The 20911-nt window shown below is 41.6% G+C and overlaps 1 pseudogene; it reads left to right on the top strand.

Moving 5' to 3' along the window:
• Positions 1-1027: 1027 nt before the first annotated feature.
• On the top strand, positions 1028-1479 carry LOC113927153 (annotated as a pseudogene).
• The last annotated feature ends 19432 nt before the right edge of the window (positions 1480-20911 follow it).

Here is a 20911-nt window from a genome sequence, read left to right as displayed (position 1 = left end):
CCGATCTCACCGGAGAGGGTGTGGTAAGATGGAGACACTCAGTGAATGCTAAAAATTAGGGGGTTGCCTGGGCCAGAGTGGCTCCACAGCCACCGAGCAAGCAGGAACTACCCTTCCGGGGTGCAGGCCGGCAGAAGCTGGCAGGAAGGAAACACAGCTGGGGCTGGCAAGCCAAAAAGCACTCCCCTGGGGTAGATGTGGCCAAGACAACAGAGAGGCACACAAAAGGGCTTGGGGTACTGGAAACCCGCTCACCAGAAGAGCAGCACGAGTGTGTGATGTCCACGGTGGGAGCGCCACAGTGAGGTGGTCACTGGACGGGGGCCAAGGCTGTGAGCTCACCAAGCAACTATGTGGTCTGGACAAGCCACTGGGGCGGAGCAGCACTGGATTTTCCCACACACTGCTGGCAGCCATGTGGTAGGGGTGAGGGGCCAACAAAACAGTAGCACACTAGAACCGGGAAGAGAAGTGCCTGTCCCCTATAACGCCCGCCGCCCCCCGCCCCCGTGCCCTTCACTGGTAAATCACGTCGTGCTCTCTGTGGAGGAGAAACGCTTAATTTCCAGCCCCATTATTGCAGAGTAGGTCACAAAGGGTGAATCTGGGTGAGGGGCAAAACATTAGTAAAACAGGCAGAGAAGACAAACAAATCCACCTCACTACATAATAACAAATTGAGAACAGAACTGCACAGAAAGGAGAGGAGAAACCCAAAGCAATGAGTGCCCAGATCTGGGTTTCCGAATACCGTTCTCCAACAAAAGGAACCAGGGCTTTTCGGAGAAATGGTCATGCCATGGCTAGGCAGAGAAAGTACAAGATGAGTCTGGAACACCTTGTCATGCCAAAAAAGTGAGTGTTTTAAAACAAAATGATGGGACGACAGTGGTGCTGGGATCCTGGCGGGTGCTGCCCGGTCCTCACAGCCGCCGGGCACTGCCTGCCCCACATCTCCCGGGACAACCTCTGTGCTGGCACAGCCACCCACCCTCCCTCCCTCTGTTCTTCCTCCCTTCCTTGCACCATGGATGATCAGCTGACCGAAGGACAGACTGCTGAGTTCAAGGAGGCTTTCTCCCTATTTGACAAAGACAGCGATGACCATCACAAATCACAACAAACGAACCTGGAACTGTCACGAGGTCACTGGGTCAGAGCCCAGCAGAAGCCGAATTGCAGGATATGATCAACGAGGGGGATGCTGATGGTCATGGCACCATAGACTTCCCAGAATTTTTTACTATGACGGCTATAAAAATGAAAGATACAGACAGTGAAGAAGAAATTCGCCAGGCATTCCGAGTCTTTGACAAGGATGGCAACGGTTACATCAGTGTGGCGGAGCTACGTCATGTCATGACCGAGTTAGGAGAAAAACTAACAGATGAAGAAGATGAAACGATCAGAGAACCAGGTATTGATGGAGATGGACAAGTCAGCTATGACGAATTCATACAGATGATAATTGCCAAATGAAGACCTACTTTCAACTCCTTTTCCCCCTCTAGAAGAATCAAACTGAATCTTGTACTTACCTCTAAAAAAAAAAAAAAAGTTCATTTACTCATTCTGTTTCTGTATAGCAAAACTGAATGTCAAAAGTGCCTTCGGTCCACACACACAAAATCTGCACGTATTAGTTCGTGGTTCTGTGCCCTAAAGATCAAGCTATGCCTCAGTTTTACGATATAAACACTTGTACTACCTTAATGATAAGGAAGCACTTAGCAGACTCCTTGCAGTTCCATTTGCTCATGATTAATACACTGTTTGGGCTGGCCAGGTTTTCATGCATGCAGCTTGACAACTGAGCACAGTCAGGCATTTGTATTAAAAATAAAAACTGAAAAAAAATTTAAAACTTATTCAAATTCACATCCATTGCAGCTTTGCACAGAAGACTTGGGGTGTGGTAAGTATGATCTGTAAAATAACTGGGCTGAGTTCCCGTGTATACCTGTGTAAATAGATTTGTTAACTGAAATGTACTTTAAGAAAAAATAAAATCTGTAAACAAACTGATTTATAAATTAAAAAAACTTATTCAAATGGGTTCTAATTCAATTTGTTAGTATAAACTGCCATTGCTGGTTTACTGGAAACAAACATTTAAAATTGGTTTATCGCAGGATGCTGTGCAGAAACATGGGTGAAGGATAAATTGTCTAGACGTAGCCCCACCTAGCAGGACAGCCCTCTCGTACTTCCGTGTGCCCCCACCCAGGGTAATGATGACACTCATCCTGGTGGCATGCTGTGTGTGCTGGTTCAGCATTGTCTGTGTTGTACTAGAGCGAAATGGATGTCAGGCTGTCACCATTCACACTAATTTTTAAAAAAGAAACCTTTACCAAGGGAAGATTAGACTCTCTGTTTTAAAACCTTCTGAACCATGACTTGGAGCCAGCAGAGGAAGCTGTGGCTCTGGACTTCAGCACAAGCATCAACATTGCTGTTGAAGAAATTACAATTTACACCCATTTCAAGTTGCAAATGCAAGTCTTTTTTTTTTTCCCAATAAAAAGACCATTCACTTAAGAAAATAAAAGTAATAAAACAAAATGATGGGAAACATGTCAAAAGGATAACAGCCAAACTTGAAGGGGTCTTTTGGCCAAATAGGGGACAGTTTGGACAAACAAAATAGCCAGTGATATTAATATACCCCACAGAATACAGTAGGAATCCATGAGTCCATGCTGATATAAATAAATAATTGAATAAGAAGGGAAGAAGACAAAGCTATTCCTTACAATGGAATTCTAACTAATATATGTATGAATAATGATGGGAAGAGAATGCCACCATTTTAAAATACTATAGTTATCATTGTTTTAGGCAAGAATTATCAATGAATGATAAAATTAGTGGCAAAGGTATTATGAGAAAATGGCTATTTATATAGTTGCAAAGTAGCTCCCCTAGAAAATACTAATAAAAGAGGAAAGATATCTACTTCACAGTGGGGAAATCTAGCAGATACTACCTTAACCAAATGATCACAGTTAAGATCACCAGTGACGTGACAAATCATGTGTCTCTTGGTATGACACACTGAGAAGGACACAACTTCCATAGTATTTTTACCAAAAATGTGCAACCCAAATTTATTCATGAGGAAACATCAGACAAACCCAAATGAGGAACATTCTGCAAGAATAACTGGGTAGTACTTTTTTAAAGTGTTAAGGTTATGAAAGACAAAGAAAGACTAGGAACTGTTCTAGTTTAAAGGGATGAATCAAGCAAAGTGGCTAGGAGGCAAAATGGGAGGAGGTGCTCAGCCCTGAGGTCATGCAAGTATAGGGTTGGCCCCTAAGGAGACCAAGGAGACATGACAACTAAATGACATGACAACATGTCATCTTGATTTAGATCCTGGACATGAATGGGGAAACTGGGGAAATTCGACTAAGGTCTGTAGATGATGTAACAGAATTGCATCAGTGTTAATTTCCTGATTTTGGTCATTGTGCTGTGGTTATGTAAGATTAACATTTGAGGACTCTGGATATACAGGAATTTTTTTTTTTTTGGTACTGTTTTGTACAACATCATTAATTTTTAAATTAATTTAAAATAAAAAGTTTAAAAGCTTTTAATTAAAAAATAGTAAAGACAAACAACAAGTAAGGGAACAGGCTGCTGGTGAAGAGCCTAGCATAATGTCACATATGGGAGCACTTGGTAAGTCAGGAAATGATAATGCACAGTGAGAGCATGGGCTTTGGAACTATCCACACGTGGCCTCAATTCTGACCTTATTACTTATTGTGTGATGCCCTAATCTTCCTAAGCCTCAGTTTACTCATATGTAAAGTAGGTTGTCGTAATACTATCTACTTTATATGATTGAATATGAATTATTTACATTTGTATCCCTCTTGTGATGATCTATATTCAATAAACAATATTTGTAGAGAACTCAGTACAAACTCAACTTAATAGAATTCTCCATGGTAGTTATTGAGACTATTATGATTAGCCCTATCAGCAACTAGGCTATTCCTTGTGAACAATTATACACTGTGCACTAATGAGTCCCTTCAAGACCAGAGAGGTACCCCATAGATTATGTTTCTAAAGTGTTGATGTATCTCAGTGTAAGTAAATCCAATACATGACATTTTAAACAGATACATAATAAGTGATTATTTTTTATTAAAACATTCGTGGGCTTTTGGGAGGAGCAATAGCATTTGGCTTATTTGAATTTTTGCAGAAACAGGTCTATGACATAAAGCAATTATTTGTGCATTGCCTTAAGCAGACTGAGAAAGGGTCACTGCTGGATGGCTTAGGGGTGGGGAGAATCTGGCTCACTAATAAGCCTTAAAGGTTGACTCTTTCAAAGGGGTAAAGAGAAGCCAAACTCCCTGGTTTGTCTTTTCTAAGCAGATTCTGAACATAGATGTGATGACATAGATCAAATATTTGAGGTTAAGGATTGCTTGTAGGTTCATGCTTTCTCCCTGAGTCCATTTTTGAGATAACTCCAGCATAAATACTGGAGAAGCACAGAAGAAGGTTGAAAATGGCTAAAGATATTCTATTCAGTGCTATTTCAGTGCTAAGTCAAACACTAAAACGTCTGGTGTTTCTAGTAATACATTTATTTTCTGAAATGATATAAGATCAAGAGACTTCTGTGGCAACTGCTCCGTATGTAAATAAAGGGTGTAAATCATCACAAAATATGCCAATCTGTTGTCTTCCAAATATTTCCAATAATCCTTTAAGTCTAGGAACAAAAGTTAAATTCCTGAATAAATTCTCTTATCTTTAAAATCTGCTCCAAAGGTTTGGAAACCCTACCTTTTGAATATTAACCAAAAAGAGTTTCCATCTGGAAACACCCAGTCATCTGGAAAGTTTGCTCAAATTCATGCTAACTTTAACCAAGCAGAGGTGTTGTTTTGTAATTGTTCACTGACCCCTTGTTGATTCCTAAGCACTGTGGCCTGAGCACATTGGATATTCTAAAGCATCTTCACTCTGAGGCTCATCCACCATTGCTCCCCTTCACTCAGCAGTGATTTCTACCACATGTTGCTAAGACTTAGTGTATTTAGAACAAGTGTCATCTAAACCATTATGCTGGTATCTCCATCCCCATCTAGTCCCCATCTTGTCCTCCAGTCTTTGGACAAGCAGCGACTCTCCTTCTTCAAGACTCTCTCCTTCACCTGGGTTCTCAATCTCATACCCAGAAGCTTCTTCCAATGTACCATTTACTTTTCTGGTTTTCTTTCAAAAATATATAGGCTTCCCCCGATGCTTTCCCTGAATGTTTTCTGTGCAATTAGCTCTACATTTACTGTTTCTCTGCCTGAACCATTGGTTTATTGTTTAAACCTGCTATCTATTCTCACTCTCTACAGAAATAAATCCAAGGACCTTTTATTAACATCTGTCTTCTCCGTCTCCACCACTTCTGCCTTTGGTGAACACATCAGGCTCAATCCTAACCCTAAACCTTTGCTTCTCTTGTGCCCTGGCTGAAATCTTTCCTCTTCTTCATTTATCTCACTCCTACCCATCCTTAAAGGTCCAGCTTGAGCCCCTTTGCATCTGTGAAGTCTCTCCAGAATCTCCCTTCTCTGAACTCTTATAATACTGTTGATAGGACCCACTGCATCTCAGAGGTGCACCTGAATTGTGCTCGGGCAACTACGCGGTCTGTACGACATGAAGTCTTGCCTAGCTGCTCTTTCTTGGCCAAACTGTGAGCATGTATGCTTCGTCATGCCAACTAGACTCTTGTCTCACAGGAATGTAAGTCCTGTATGGAGGGACGGGAGGAGAAAATGGAGGGAGCTAAACCAGCCAGGCTGCAGAGATCTGATGAGCCTGTGTCCTAGTCTAACCCCCAGATCCTGGGAGGGACAGGATTTGGCTGGACTTGGCTCTGCACATGTCCTTCATTTCTGTGAGCCATACATTTTTCCCCCTTAAGTTGGCCAGAGTAAATATTCCTCCCTACATCCAAATAAACTTAACTAGGACTCTCCTATTGCCTTTTATTACTGTTTAATTTGAGGAGACAGGAGCTAATTAAATCTTGTGAACCAATGAGATAGGAAGTTTCTTAAGGGCAGAAACTCTGTCTTATGACTCTATATTCCTTACGTAAATTTTTAACAATTCAACTGCATGACAATAACATATGAAAATCCTCATCTATAAACAAAGAGACAAGAATAGCCATCTAAGATCATCTTTATGATTCTATGTTGCAGTTGAGGATCATTCATTCATTCCATAAACACATTCTGAATACCAACTGTTGATCATGCACTAAGTTAGGCACAGAAGTTGTATGCAAGTTGGAAAAAACGAAATGCAGGGCACCTTCCCTGGCTCCTGTATCTGGAGTTCCACTTTCCAGTTTAACTTGTATTTTATACAATGATGGTACCTAGTATTAATTTGTACTTTTACTTCTGGAGCATTTTCAAATATAACACATTACTTGTTATTCCAATTGGATACATGGGAGAGCTGCTCTTAGGTCATGTGACCAAGATCAAAACCAGAGCTACAGTGAGAAGACAGGTCCCTTGACTTACAGTGATGTTCCTTCCCTCTCTACCACAATGAGAAACATTTCCTTCAGGACACAATTAAATACTGGTATTATATTTTATTTAATTCCCACATTAAGTCCAACTCATAGGTTATTCTTTTGTTGTGCAAGATAAAGGCAGTTTCTGAGTGTTTGCTAGACGAAAACAACAGAAGGACTAGCTGGTTCTGGGACATTTGATTAGCAAATAGTTATGTAGTGGACACTAGTGCAATGCATTGAGCTACTCTATGTTAATAATGCCAGTCAAGGGGTGCCTGGTGGCTCAGTCAGTTAAGTATCTGCCTTCGGCTCGGTCATGACTCCAGGCCCCATGTTGGGCTCCCTGCTCAGCGGGGAGTCTGCTTCTCCCTCTCCATCTGCCCCTCCCCACCCCACTTGTGCTCTCTCAAATAAAAAATAATAATAATAACACCAGTCAAGACACACACAGTCCCTGCCCTCATTAAGTTTATGGTGTTGTGGGAGAACAGGTAAGTGCCACATGTGTAGTGGGTGCTAGGATGAGCAGATACAGCACAAATTCAAGTTCCCAAAATTTTTATGTTCACAAAGAATCCGAATTGAATTTTTGTCTCTCTCAAACATTTGTATCTTGATTAAAACTGATCAGCCTTGGTTTTTCCCTCATTTCAGAGCAAATGTCCCTTCATCTTCACAGTATCACCTCTCTCTAAATTCACCCCCTTTCTTCATTATGGTGCCCCTTCCAAATTCTGAATTTCTTTTTTTTTTTAAGATTTACTTATTTATTTATTTATTTGAGAGAGAGAGCACATGAGAGGGGGGAGGGTCAGAGGGAGAAGCAGACTCCCCGCTGAGCAGGGAGCCCGATGCGGGACTCGATTCAGGGACTCCAGGATCATGACCTGAGCCGAAGGCAGTCGCTTAACCAACTGAGCCACCCAGGCGCCCAAAATTCTGAATTTCTAAGGAGATGCCCAACACCTTTCTGACCCATGGGGCGTTCACAAAAACCCTGATGGACCCTCAGCAGTCCTCAGAGGCCCATAAAAAATTTCCTTTCAATTTTTTGAAAGCAGAAAGTTGTGTCTGTTATATTGTCAGCACTCCAGGACCAGGGGGTCAAGAGCCAAAGGGTACACCGTTGAATTTCTTCTTTAGGAATGCATTTCTGGCAAGCACCATGTATGAATGTGCCCTTCTGATGTTTTGCTTCCAGGGTCAACAGAAGTAGAAAAAACTTTTCAACTTTCTTCAAAACCCAGTGCCATGAAATTGGCTTAGTAAAAGGAATAACAATAGTAGCAGCAAGTTACAAGGCAAAACTAGGCTACAACACATTTGTTGAAAGGGCAGTTGATACAAAGACTAGATTTTCTATCAGATTAGAGTCCACATTTGTCAATTGCTAAAATGTACAACTTTCTGGCCAGTCTTAAAGATGCTACTGTCAACTGGCTTTTTTGAAAAAGGAATCTGTATAAGAGTATCATCTTCATTTATAGTTACTGCTAATATAGGCAGATTGGGGTAATGCTAGGATGGTCTGCAGAGGAGAGGAGTAAGACCATTAAGAGATTTTATACTCAGTATATTTCTAAACTCTGGCAGGTGAGAGAGATCTGAAAGACTACAAAATGTAAAATGAGGTCAAGCACTGATTTAAAAGTCTGTGTATTTCTTTGATCATAATACCTAGCACTCATTCAGAGAATTTGCCAACATTAACTACTCCTCACAGCATGCTCATTCTATAATATCAACAGCTGCATTTTGTCCTCATTGGTGAAGATGCATAAAAAGGGAGGGAAAAGATTATTCATATGTGGAAAGGAAGGGGAAGCAGAACTAGTTTCTAAATCTTGCATTTATAGTAGATTATTAAGAGTTCCAGCTTTGAGAAAAGATAAACCCAGGTTCAAACTCAAGCTCTACCATTTAATATCTATGTGACCCTAGGCAAACTTCCATGTCTCAAGTTCTCCACCTGAAAAAAAAAAAAAAAAAAAGAGTATGTGATTGAGTGCAAAAATGGGCCCATTTGTTCAGCATTGCTATACTCATGCCTTTTGCCATGCTGTTTCACAATGCTCTCCCAAGGGATGGAGTGCATAATTCCCCATCCTTACACTTAGCTTTTGAGACTATGTGCTTTGACCAGTGAGACACACAGCAAGCAGAAGGTTGAAATGGACGTATGCAATCAGATTTATTCAGTTTGCAATCAGAGCTTGCAGCTCTTTAATCACCAACAGAACATGCCCAGCCCAGCCTGTTGGAGGACAGGAGAAAAATAAATGGAGAAGATGCATTGCCCATTCACCTGAACCAGGGCCAGGCTACATCAGTCCTCAGTGAGCCAAACCCTACATGCCATAAGCCAGTCCAGCCAAGATTGGCAGATCCTTTTAGCCAATCACTCTAGATGTAAAAACAATAACTAGTTATTTTTGTATGCCACTGAGGTTTTGTGGGTTCTTGTTATGCAGCATTGCTGTGATAGTAGGTAAGTGATACATGATGGTAAAACCTATCACATCCGTATTAATGTGAGAAAATACATGTAAATCACTTAGCACAATACCTAATGGTAATATAATAATAAGAGTGAAAATGTGTGCTGTTGTTTTGAAGAAACAATTACAGAATATGCAAAGGTATTGGCAGTTCATCCATGCATCCTTAACAGGACCTGTCTCACTGGAGTTTTTTTTACGGAATCATGCAATTTTATTTCCACCATTTGCAAAGAACCAAGCTGATGATCCAATTATATTTTTTAATTTTGTAAGTACCCTGGGATCTGTTCTCACAAGTAAAACAGTTCTTTTCCTTCTAGAAGATTTGCTTTGTTAATTTTTTTTTAAATACAAGACACACACACACAGTAGAAAAAGACATTCAAGATGATCCTCTCAATAGATGCAGAAAAAGCATTTGACAAAGTACAGCATCCTTTCTTGATCAAAAATCTTCAAACTATAGGGATAGAGGGTGCATACCTCAATATCATAAAAGCCATCTATGAAAAACACACAGCGAATATCATTCTCAATGGGGAAAAACTGAGAGCTTTCCCCCTAAGGTCAGGAACACGGCAGGGATGTCCGCTATCACCACTGCTATTCAACATAGTACTAGAAGTCCTAGCCTCAGCAATCAGACAACAAAAAGAAATAAAAGGCATCCAAATCGGCAAAGAAGAAATCAAACTCTCACTCTTTGCCAATGATATGATAGTTTATGTGGAAAACCCAAAAGACTCCATCCCAAAACTGCTAGAACTCATACAGGAATTCAGTAAAGTGGCAGGATATAAAATCAATGCACAGAAATCAGTGGCATTTCTATACACCAACAACAAGACAGAAGAAAGAGAAATTAAGGAGTCGATCCCATTTACAATTGCACCCAAAACCGTGAGAAACCTAGGAATAAATCTAACCAAAGAGGCAAAGAATCTGTACTCAGAAAACTATAAAATACTCATGAAAGAAATTGAGGAAGACACAAAGAAATGGAAAAACATTTCATGCTCACGGATTGGAAGAACAAAGATTATGAAGATGTCAATGCTACCTAGAGCAATCTACACATTCAATGCAATCCCCATCAAAATACCATCCACTTTTTTCAAAGAAATGGAACAAACAATCCTAAAATTGGTATGGAACCAGAAAAGACCACAAATAGCCAGAGGAATGTTGAAAAAGAAAAGCAAATCCGGTGGCATCACAAATCCAGACTTCAAGCTCTATTACAAAACTGTCATCATCAAGACAGTATGGTACTGGCACAAAAACAGACACATAGATCAATGGAACAGAATAGAGAGCCCAGAAATGGACCCTCAACTCTATGGTCAACTCATCTTCGACAAAGCAGGAAAGAATGTCCAGTGGAAAAAAGAGAGTCTCTTCAACAAATGGTGTTGGGAAAATTGGACAGCCACATGCAGAAGAATGAAACTGGACCATTCCCTTACACCACACACAAAAATAGACTCAAAATGGATGAAAGACCTAAATGTGAGACAGGAGTCCATCCAAATCCTAAAGGAGAACACAGGCAGCAACCTCTTCGACCTCCGCCGCAGCAACTTCTTCCTAGAAACATCTCCAAAGGCAAGGGAAGCAAGGGCAAAAACGAACTATTTGGACTTCATCAAGATAAAAAGCTTTTGCACAGCAAAGGAAACAGTCAACAAAACCAAAAGACAACTGACAGAATGGGAGAAGATATTTGCAAATGACATATCAGATAAAGGGCTAGTATCCAAGATCTATAAAGGACTTATCAAACTCAACACAACACCCAAAGAACAAATGATCCAATCAAGAAATGGGCAGAAGACATGAACAGACATTTTTCCAAAGACATCCAAATGGCTAACAGACACAGGAAAAAGTGCTCAACATCACTCGGCATCAGGGAAATCCAAATCAAAACCTCAATGAGATACCACCTCACACCAGTCAGAATGGCTAAAATTAACAAGTCAGGAAATGACAGATGTTAGCGGGGCTGCGGAGAAAGGGGAACCCTCCTACACTGTTGGTGGGAATGCAAGCTGGTGCAGCCACTCTGGAAAACAGTATGGAGGTTCCTCAAAAAGTTGAAAATAGAGCTACCATACAATCCAGCAATTGCACTACTGGGTATTTACACAAAAGACACAAACGTAGGGATCTGAAGGGGTACATGCACCCCGATGTTTATAGCAGCAATGTCCACAATAGCCAAACTGTGGAAAGAGCCAAGATGTCCATCGACAGATGAATGGATAAAGAAGATGTGGAATAAATATACAATGGAATATTATGCAGCCATAAAAAAAGAAATCTTGCCATTTGCAACGACGTGGATGGAACTGGAGGGTATTATGCTTAGCGAAATAAGTCAATCAGAGAAAGACATGTATCATATGATCTCACTGATATGAGGAATTCTTAATCTCAGGAAACAAACTGAGGGTTGCTGGAGTGGTGGGGGGTGGGAGGGATGGGGTGGCTGGGTGATAGACACTGGGGAGGGTATGTGCTATGGTGAGCGCTGTGAATTGTGTAAGATTGTTGAATCACAGATCTGTACTTCTGAAACAAATAATACATTATATGTTAAAAACAAAAAGAAAAAGAAAGCAGGAAGGGAAGAATGAAGGGGGGAAATCAGAGGGGGAGAGGAACCATGGGAGACTATGGACTCTGAGAAACAAACTGAGGGTTCTAGAGGGGAGGGGGTGGAGGATGGGTTAGCCCGGTGATGGGTATTAAAGAGGGCACGCTCTGCATGGAGGACTGGGTGTTATATGCAAACAATGAATCATGGAACACTACATCAAAAACTAATGAGGTAATGTATGGTGATTAACATAACATAATAATAATTAAAAAATAGACATTCAAATTCAGTACCTACTGCAAGAAGCCAAAGGCCAGCCTCATGAATAAATCCAAGTTAGGAGTGTTTTGTTTCAGTGGAGGGCTGGGCAGGAAACAAGAATCAGCATCCTTTTTGTTCTTTCCTATTTGGGTAATCTCCTTCAAACAGTTTAGTACGATAGTTAAGAAATGTGAGCTTCCAGAGTTTAAATTCTGGTTCTGCATCTGCCTAACTCTGTGATCTTGAGCAAATTAAACCCTATAAACCTCTATTAACTCACTCCTTAAGTGGGAAAAGAATAGTAACCTCCTAAGTTTGCTTCAAGGATCATGTAATAGGTGCAAAGCCTCTACAGCTGTGCCTGGCACGCAATAGGGAGGCAATGAATATTAGCTACTACTAGTTATTCTAACAAAGGAGCATGTGTTCCATCAGCTTCATTTCTAGCTAGGCTACATTGCAGAGAACACTAAGTAAGGTTAGCTCATAGGCCTTGATTCAAAACATCCCTTTGGTGTGGAACTACCCATAGCCACCCTAAGTGTAAATCAAAAACTGAATCTCAGAGGTTACGTTCCAGTGCAAGGAAAAGCCACTCACGAGAGAGAAGACACAGGGTTTGGACAAATGCCAAGAGCGATGTTTCTCAGCTGCTTCCAAGCCATCTTTCCCAGCCTCTTACGAGAGTCCAAAGTGCCTTCTAACTTCACAGTGTAGTTTTGTCCATTAGCACGGAGACAAATCAATGCTCTTCCCCTAACTAACCAAGAGCACGAATAGAGAAGTGACTTACTTTCCCTTAGACACCAACATTCTTCTCTTTTTGTCTATTTCTCTTATTAAGCCAGTGAAATTAATCAGAGCCACAGTCTACGCCAAGCGATGCTGTCCTCCTCAGGAAGGGAGGACGGGAGAGAACACTCTCCTTCATGGAGCCACTTCCTCCATACCTTCTCTTACCCTCTCTTTCTCCATATGTTCTTGGTGTCAAAGAGATGGCCATTTCATCCCCTCAGGGCTTTTATGAATGCCTCTCTGTTGTGGCCTCAAGAAGCAGCCAAAACAGGTCAGGACGTTCATTACATTAGCCCCAATGCCACAGTCAGCCCCACTTCTCTTTCTCATCTTGGATCCCGCTCAGCTATGCTATCCAACCAGGCAAGGTGAACAATGAGCACCAGATGAAAATATGGCCCAAATAGTATGCCAGCCCTATAAAACTCATGAAATTTACTAGGCCACCTTATAAAGGTTAACAGTACAAACTTTCTCCCATTATCAATTCAATCTGTTGCTCCCGCAGAGAAATTTCAGTCCAAAATGCTGCCCTACCCTATTTCCTTTTACTGACTCAGTTACAGACAGAAGAGGTGGTATTTGGGCCTTCGGGTGGAATCTGGGATTCTTCGTCAGCAGCTGCGCCCTGGGCCGTCTGCCAATATAATCGGAGTAGAGCCTTAGCACCTCCAAAGTTTGATTATTTCAACCCTCAGACTCTCATTTCCTTCTTTTCTAAAATACCTAAGGGTCAACGGAACACATGAGAATATCACAGCACCAGCCTTAATCCCACAGAATTCAGAAGCACAAACAAATTCCCAGTAAGAATCTAAACATCAGTTTCCATCTGAGGGCAGTTCCCAAGCAGAGGATTGCATTTCCCAGAGCCCAACATGTTACACTCCAGATGCTTGTTGCTAGTGCCAACTACAGACCATTGTAAAGATTTGGTGTTATCCAGGTCTGCAAAGGAACAAAAGCAGAAAAAGACCTCCGTCTTCCTTTTGATTTCAGGATGCCAGTGAATTCATACCAAAGGTTAGAATTCAGGTCTTGGGAAGTCAAGTTCACAGGGAAAGAGAAATCCTGTAGCGAGACATAAATTGTGCCACTGTGTGCTCATTGCCATGTTTTGCCTGCACAACTGATCGTATATACACAAATGGCAACTTAAAAAGATGAAGGATGTTCTACTGCACTCCTCGCACTCTGCTGTTGCCAAGAGTAATCAGCAGTGAAAAGATAAAGCCATCAGTATTTGAATTTAAATGTTAAAATAATAATAAATCTTATGGTCTCCCTAAGGTTAGTTTATAATAAAAATAACTTCTTGATCCTGGAAAACTTATCTGGTTTCTTTCTTCCTTTCATTCTCTACTTGATGACTGAAGTTACTATTTCCATGGTGGTCTCCAAACCACACTTGGTTTCTATGTAGATTGGCATGTCACCTCCAACAATTTCACCAGCTGCCTTTTCCTCTCCAGGGGATATGATTAAAATATTAATCCAGTTTCTGGAATAATCTAGCAAGAAAGTTATATAAATCAATCTCCACACAGCATTTTAGTTGCTCTGAAAGAGGTAACGGGTGCTCCCTTTTATTTGTTATCCCTCCGCAAGAAAAGTTAGGTTCTAGCAAAGCAGATATAAATATTTTTACCTCCCTGACCCTCAACCACTTCCTGATTTCTCAAACCTGATAATGGGAAATCGCAAGCCTGAGTCCAAAATGCAGGTTTCCAAATGAGAAGAGATGAGCTGGAGGAAGACACTGGGGATCATCTACGTCATGCTCCGTTGGCTGCCCCACTGTCTAGCAATGAGGCCTTAGCAAAAGTGCCTGTAGACCGGGGGTCTGTTCGGTCCAGGAAGGCTGGATGGTGTTCTCTCGGGAGTGAGAAGTCACCCGTTCATCCTGCTTACTGGAAACCATCCAGAACTGCAAATCCATCACTCGGCAAGCATTTACTGAAACCGCCTCTGGGCCTAGCATTGGGCTAAATCCTTGCTTTGGAAGAGCTTGCAATCTAATTACTATAATTAGAGACCAATTGCGATTAAACCATGTGACACTAGGTAGGAGTTTTGAAGAAAACGATCATTGTGGGCTGGAGTCATTGGAAAAGATTTCCTGGAGAACGCAGGACTTTGAAGGGAAGAATAAAATCATGCTAGAGGCTTATGAGGTTGAGAAAATGTGCTTAGGATAAAAGACCACCGTGTGCTGTCGCGGGCTTACCTGAGGAGGAGACGCACAGGAGCAGGCGGCCTGCTGCGCTCCCCTTGGCGTCCTGCCAGTATAGCGTCTCACTGACAAGACGGCATTTCTCCCAGGTCGAGAAGAAATGTAATCTTTCCTGAAAGTGTTTAGCATTTGAATCCAGACGGTGACATTGCCCTTATAAAAATCAAGTTGACATCCTTAACTTCTTTAGCCCTCCAATAGAGAAATGTCACTGAAAGAAATGACTTTCTAATCCGTGCCAGTGCAGGCGGGATTAAAAGCTGGAAGCACTTTCATGTGAAGTCAGGATCGCTGGTGGAGTGACAGGGCTTCTTCCAAAGGGCATGAACAGCCGAGAAAGATCACTGGTAATACCTCCCAGGATTAGGATTACAACAGGCAAGCAGTAGAATTCTGTCCCGTTAATTTAGAAAAGGCCTACTGTAGGTTTCAGTCTGAGTAGTTAATAAAAATGGTAATACTTTGTTTTATTATTTTCCCTTAATTATTAACTTGGCATGCACCTGCATATTTTAATTGAACTCTGAGCATTACAGGACCAACGCGTCTCTGGAGGAATGATCCGGTTTACCCAGCTCTCCCCGCCATCAACAACAGAACAGGTGGGCGGGGGTGCAAGCATTTTTCAACATGGCAAACCTGACTTTCTAAAGGAAAAACTGCCAAGGCCCCATTTTTGCCCTCATGTTTAGCTAAATTGCTGACTGGGTCCACTAGCGTAGTGGGGTAATTGTGAAAGCTCAACTGTAATTATTATGTAAAACGGAGATGTACCTTTATTTCGGTTTCTCCTTTTTGGGAAGTTGTTTTTTTCTCTAATGGAGGAAGAACAATCTTCTCTCATTCCATGTATCATTTGCAGATCAGGTTTTCAAAAAGGACAGAGGTCTTGCTGAAACCTATGTTTCTGAATTGTTTGTCCACACTTCAGCCTAAGGAACCCACAGCAGAGTGGGCTGTGGTAGAAAGGAGTGCAGGGCTTTCTGAGGGCACTGGAAGGCCAGGGAAAGGCAGTGCCATGTTCCCTGGGCTGTGAGGAACCCAGTCCACTGTGCGCCACATACAGACCCTGGCGGAAGCCTGGACTCCACCACTCACTCCCCTAGTCCTCAGTTGTGCATGATCCCGTCAGAAGGTCACAGTTCTGCAGATAGGCTGCAGGCTCAGAGAAGCTGCTTCTCAGCCACCACCATCCGGGAATTGTGTTTGTTTCGCTGACCCCAAGCCTAGGACGCTTCCAGAGCAGCAACTCCAGCGCTTTCCAGCACACATACATGATGAGTGGTGTGCCTGTGTGGACACACACCCGTGGGCGTTCCCAGGATCCTGCACAATCCCCTGGATGCTGGCTCTAACGGCACCCCTTGTCCGAAACAGGAAAGCATGGCAGAATATTGGACGAGAGAGAGTCCTAGGGGAAGGCTCGAATCTGCTCTAAGGTATGCTCTGAATAAAAATTAATTAATTAATAGATGTCAGCCTATTATTAAGAACAAAATGAAACATTTTCACAGAGTTGCGACATCATGTTGACAACGGCTGCCTTTGACACCAAGCTGCCTGGGATACCCAGCATCAGTGTCACACGAGTCAGGTGCAACTGGTCGGTCCCCAGGGAGGGCTACCCTGACTGGTGGCCACCAAGTAGGCCAGCTGCCGTCACGCTGCCCTCTCTCTCGACAGAGAAAGGACCGACACCTATGACTGTGTGGACTGATAAGAGAGCTCCCACTCTGGCGACAGCCTGTCTGAATTCGAATCCTGACTTCACATTTTCTCCTCTTCCCTGGATGGTTCACAAATACTTCAGTTCTCCTCCTCCTGAGGTAGATGGTAGATTACATCTCCTGCCACCTTGATGTTAGGCACGGCTACGTGACTTACGTGAGCAGAAATGACCTGTCACTTCTGGGCAAAATCCAGTAAGCACTCCTTACTCAAGAGGGGTCCCAGCTCCCCGTATAGGACTCCCCTGGAGGCTTTCTAGAAATGCCCAAGGGCAGGCCCATCCCAGACCTCTGAAATCACAATGTGCATTTAATGAGCCCCTTGAGCAATTCATCTGCACATTCAAGCAGGTGAAGCCCTGATCTAAGACACTGAGCCTTATTCACCATCTTCTCTCGTCCCTGCCACAGTGCCTGATGGCGTTCCAGATGGTGGAGTTTAACCTAAACCCCTGGCCTGACCTGAGATGGACAAGAAGTGAAGCATGAAGGAATTAAAACTTTGTTCTAAGGCACGAAAACTTGAGGGCTATTACCTTGGCATAGCCCAGCTGATTCGGCTGACACCGTCACTTAGTACGCTGCGACCCTGCGACTTCATCTCTCTGGGCCTCAGTTTCCCTGATGTAAAGGGGAGATGGTAACAGTACGAGGATTAACAAGGTAACATATGAATAGAACCTGGCAATTCCGACGTGAATATTAGCTTCTAATATTGACAAGCTCCATCCCCCCACAGCTCAAATCTTGCCGAGTGATGTGTAATTCTAGTCTTCTTACCACAGTGACTGTTATGTCAGAACATTTGTCCCTGGCAAGTCCCCACCCCACCCCAAAACACACATACTCCAGGAACGAGTGGGAAATCGCACATCAGAAAGAAATGAAAAATTACCCCTTCTTGGAAAAGAAGTGGATCTTATTATAAGTCGGCCCAAGCATCCCTTCCCTGTGTCTTCACATGATGGTCACCTTCCTCTCTAGCACCTATTGCTACGCTGTCCCTCACCCTCCCACCTACCTTCCAAACCCCACCAGCCCGTCCGGGCACAGCAGGTGTCTTCCTTCATAAGTCTCCTTCGAATCCTGCTTTACTATGCAACTTAGAACTTACTTGTTTTTTTGTTTTTTGCTTTGTTTTTGCAACTTAAAATTTAGACATAAATGTAAGGCTTTGTCCTGAACTCAATGTTGGGTAAAAAAAAACAAAATTCCTAATGAGTGTTTATTTTTTTGTCTTTCTTCAAACTCAGTGTATGTAATTCTAGCACCAAAGGATTATCAAACCTGTTACAGGGAGAACCGGCGGAGGCACAGTGATGGGGATGGGATGGAGACAGTTTCTGTTTGAGTCCTGGTTTTTAAAAGGGTCCAACAGATTTCTGCCATTAGAGTAACTTCTCACAGATGATAAATAGTTGATAATATATTTTATGTGAAAATCATAAATATTTTTATTCTTACTGAAATAAATTGATAAATGATCTTTTCTCCTTGCCTCTTAAAGTGTATGTAAGGAAACAAAATATTCTAAGCCAGAATAAATATTTTAGGAGCTTGGATTTCTCTTTTGTATTTATAAACTGACTTCAAAAAAAAAAAAAAATCATGGTACTAAAGCAATTTACCACCGCTGCCCAATGAGCCACACTCTTCAGTTCCAACTTCCTAGAACTTCAACAAGCACCTTAGAGATCGAACCTCAACATTTCATATTCTCTAGACCAAGCAGGAACAAACATTGTCCTGAAGAGCCAGACATGAAATATTTTGGGCTTTGGGAGCCACTGGTCTCTGTCACCACCACTTGACCCACTATAGAAGCACAGGGGCAGCTCCAGACCACACGAAAATGGGCATGCTACGCTTCAATAAAGCAATTTGTGGACACTGAAATTTGAATTTCATACAATGTTCACAGGTCACTAAAGTCTTTTGATTTTTTTTCAACCACTTCAAAACATAAAACCATTTTTAACTAGTTAGTGGTATTAAAAGAGGCAGCAGGCTGGGTTTGGCCCGCGGGCCAGATTTTGCTGACTCCTGTTCTAGACTCATAAGTTCATGCTTCTTCAGCCAGACGACAAACTCTCCCTAACAGTCATGGACACGTGGTGTTTAGCTCAATATTCACTTAAAAATCAGGTGTGAAATAATCCCATGAGCCTCTTTTTTATTAGCTCAACTTGAAAAAAACAGAAGATCCTAAAGATGTCAAACTTTCACCAGAACTTATGCCAGGCTTACCCATAAAAATAACGTCACCCATCACCCTTTTCTTCACCACACACAATTAACAATTTACGAAGTAAGAAAATAGTTGGCAGTTGTCTTCATAGATGAAGTCAGTGTAGTCTCATTCCTTTGCCAAAAGGCAGAGAAACCAGTTCTTGATGCCTCTTCTCCCCAAGGCTACTCAAGGCCAGTTGATGCAGAAAGACTGTGAAGGACAAGCTTTGGCTTCAACGTGGATTTTTAACCAGGAACTTTACTACTTTAAAAAAATTTTTAATGATTTTTTTTTTAAGAGATTTGGTTTTTGCTATTTTTACTGAGACTCATTTTAAAAGCAGCAGTGCTTAAAACATTTTAGGTCTAGATGTCTCTATGGAAACCCAAAAGAACTCCGCTTTTATGGCCAATGACTACCTACCTAGATTATACGTCCTATTGGATCACTATGGGCCATCTGTGATACCAGAAACATCTCAGACCTATTTTTCCAAAACTCTCTCTTATCAGATATAATTAAATTGATGTAAGTATTAGTTTTGCTGAGGAGATCAGGAGAGAAAGAACTTATTTGAGGCTTCCTTTTCATTTTTATTAAGACATCCCTGTTTAAAATATTCTTATTACAAAAAAGAATTTTGTAAATTTTGGCAGACATAATAAAAGAGGAAGAATACAATCAAATAACCTAACAGTTGCGCTAAAATTTATTATCACTGATTTTTTCCTCCTCCTTTCCACTAATGTCAAATACATTTTCCTTTAAAAATTTAAGTTTCTCTCCCCAAATTGCTTATTTATTGCAAAGGAGAAAAAAAAGAAAACCAAGAATTATATAGTCAGGTGATCCAAATTAAATGGGTGACCAAAATTAACATCACCAGTGAGGAATTGATGGCCTTTGGGTGCCTTCAGATTTGATATTCTGAGAATATAACATCACCTAAAATGCATAATCTGAATCCGATCATTATTAACACCATTATTAAAAAAAGTGAAAAGTTGGGCACCTGGGGGTCTCGGACAGTTAAGCATGGGACTCTTGATTTCAGCTCAGGTCATGATATCAGGGTCCTGGGATCGAGCCCCATGTCCAGCTCTGTGCTCAGTCGGGAGTCTGTTGAGGATTCCCTTCCCCTCTCTCTCTGCCCCTCCCCATGCTTGTGTGCACATATTCACGTGCACTCTCTCTCTCTCAAATAAATCAATCTTTTAAAAATTTTTTAAAAAAGAGAAAAGTTGAGTGGGGTCAGAATGATTCAAAAAATGTCAACGTCATAAAAGGCAAAGAGAAGCTCTGGAAATGTTCTAGATTAAAGTAAGCTAAAGAGGGGCATCTGGGTGGCTCAGCTGGTTAAGTCTCTGCCTTTGGCTCAGGTCATGATCCCAGAGTCCTGGGATGGAGTCCTGGGATTGAGCCCTGGGTGGGGCTCCCTTTCCCTCTGGCTCTCCCCCTGCTTTGCTCTCTCTCTCAAATAAATAAAATCTTTCAAAAAAGAAAATAAAATAAGCTAAAGATGCATGACAACTAAATAAGATATCTGTCCTTAGAATATTCCAATATTGTAGAGTGGGTGGGGAAAATTCTCTAAAGGACATTATGGGTGACAATATTAGAATACAAACAGTATATTAGATAAAAGTATTTTAAAAAAGATAGAAGTATTGTACTAATGTTACATATATTGAAGCCAATAACTGTATTGTGATTATATAAGAGAATATCCCATGCTTAGGAAATACAGAAACATTTCAGGGCAAAGGGCCATGATGTGTGAGGTGCGTAACTTTCTACCAAATGGTTCAGAAAAACCATTATATAAATTCATACATACATACAGATAGATAGGGAGAGAGAGAATAAACAGAGCAAATGATAAAGCTAAAGGTGTAAATTGTTAACAAATTAAACTTGTAAGTTTGAAATTATTTGCAAATAGAAAGTTTACAGAAAAATTAACAGTTCTTGCCAGGGCGCCTGAGTGGCTC

This window comes from Zalophus californianus, chromosome 7 (genome assembly GCF_009762305.2).
Source record: "Zalophus californianus isolate mZalCal1 chromosome 7, mZalCal1.pri.v2, whole genome shotgun sequence".
NCBI lineage: Eukaryota > Metazoa > Chordata > Mammalia > Carnivora > Otariidae > Zalophus > Zalophus californianus.
This window is presented reverse-complemented; position numbering and strand designations above follow the sequence as displayed.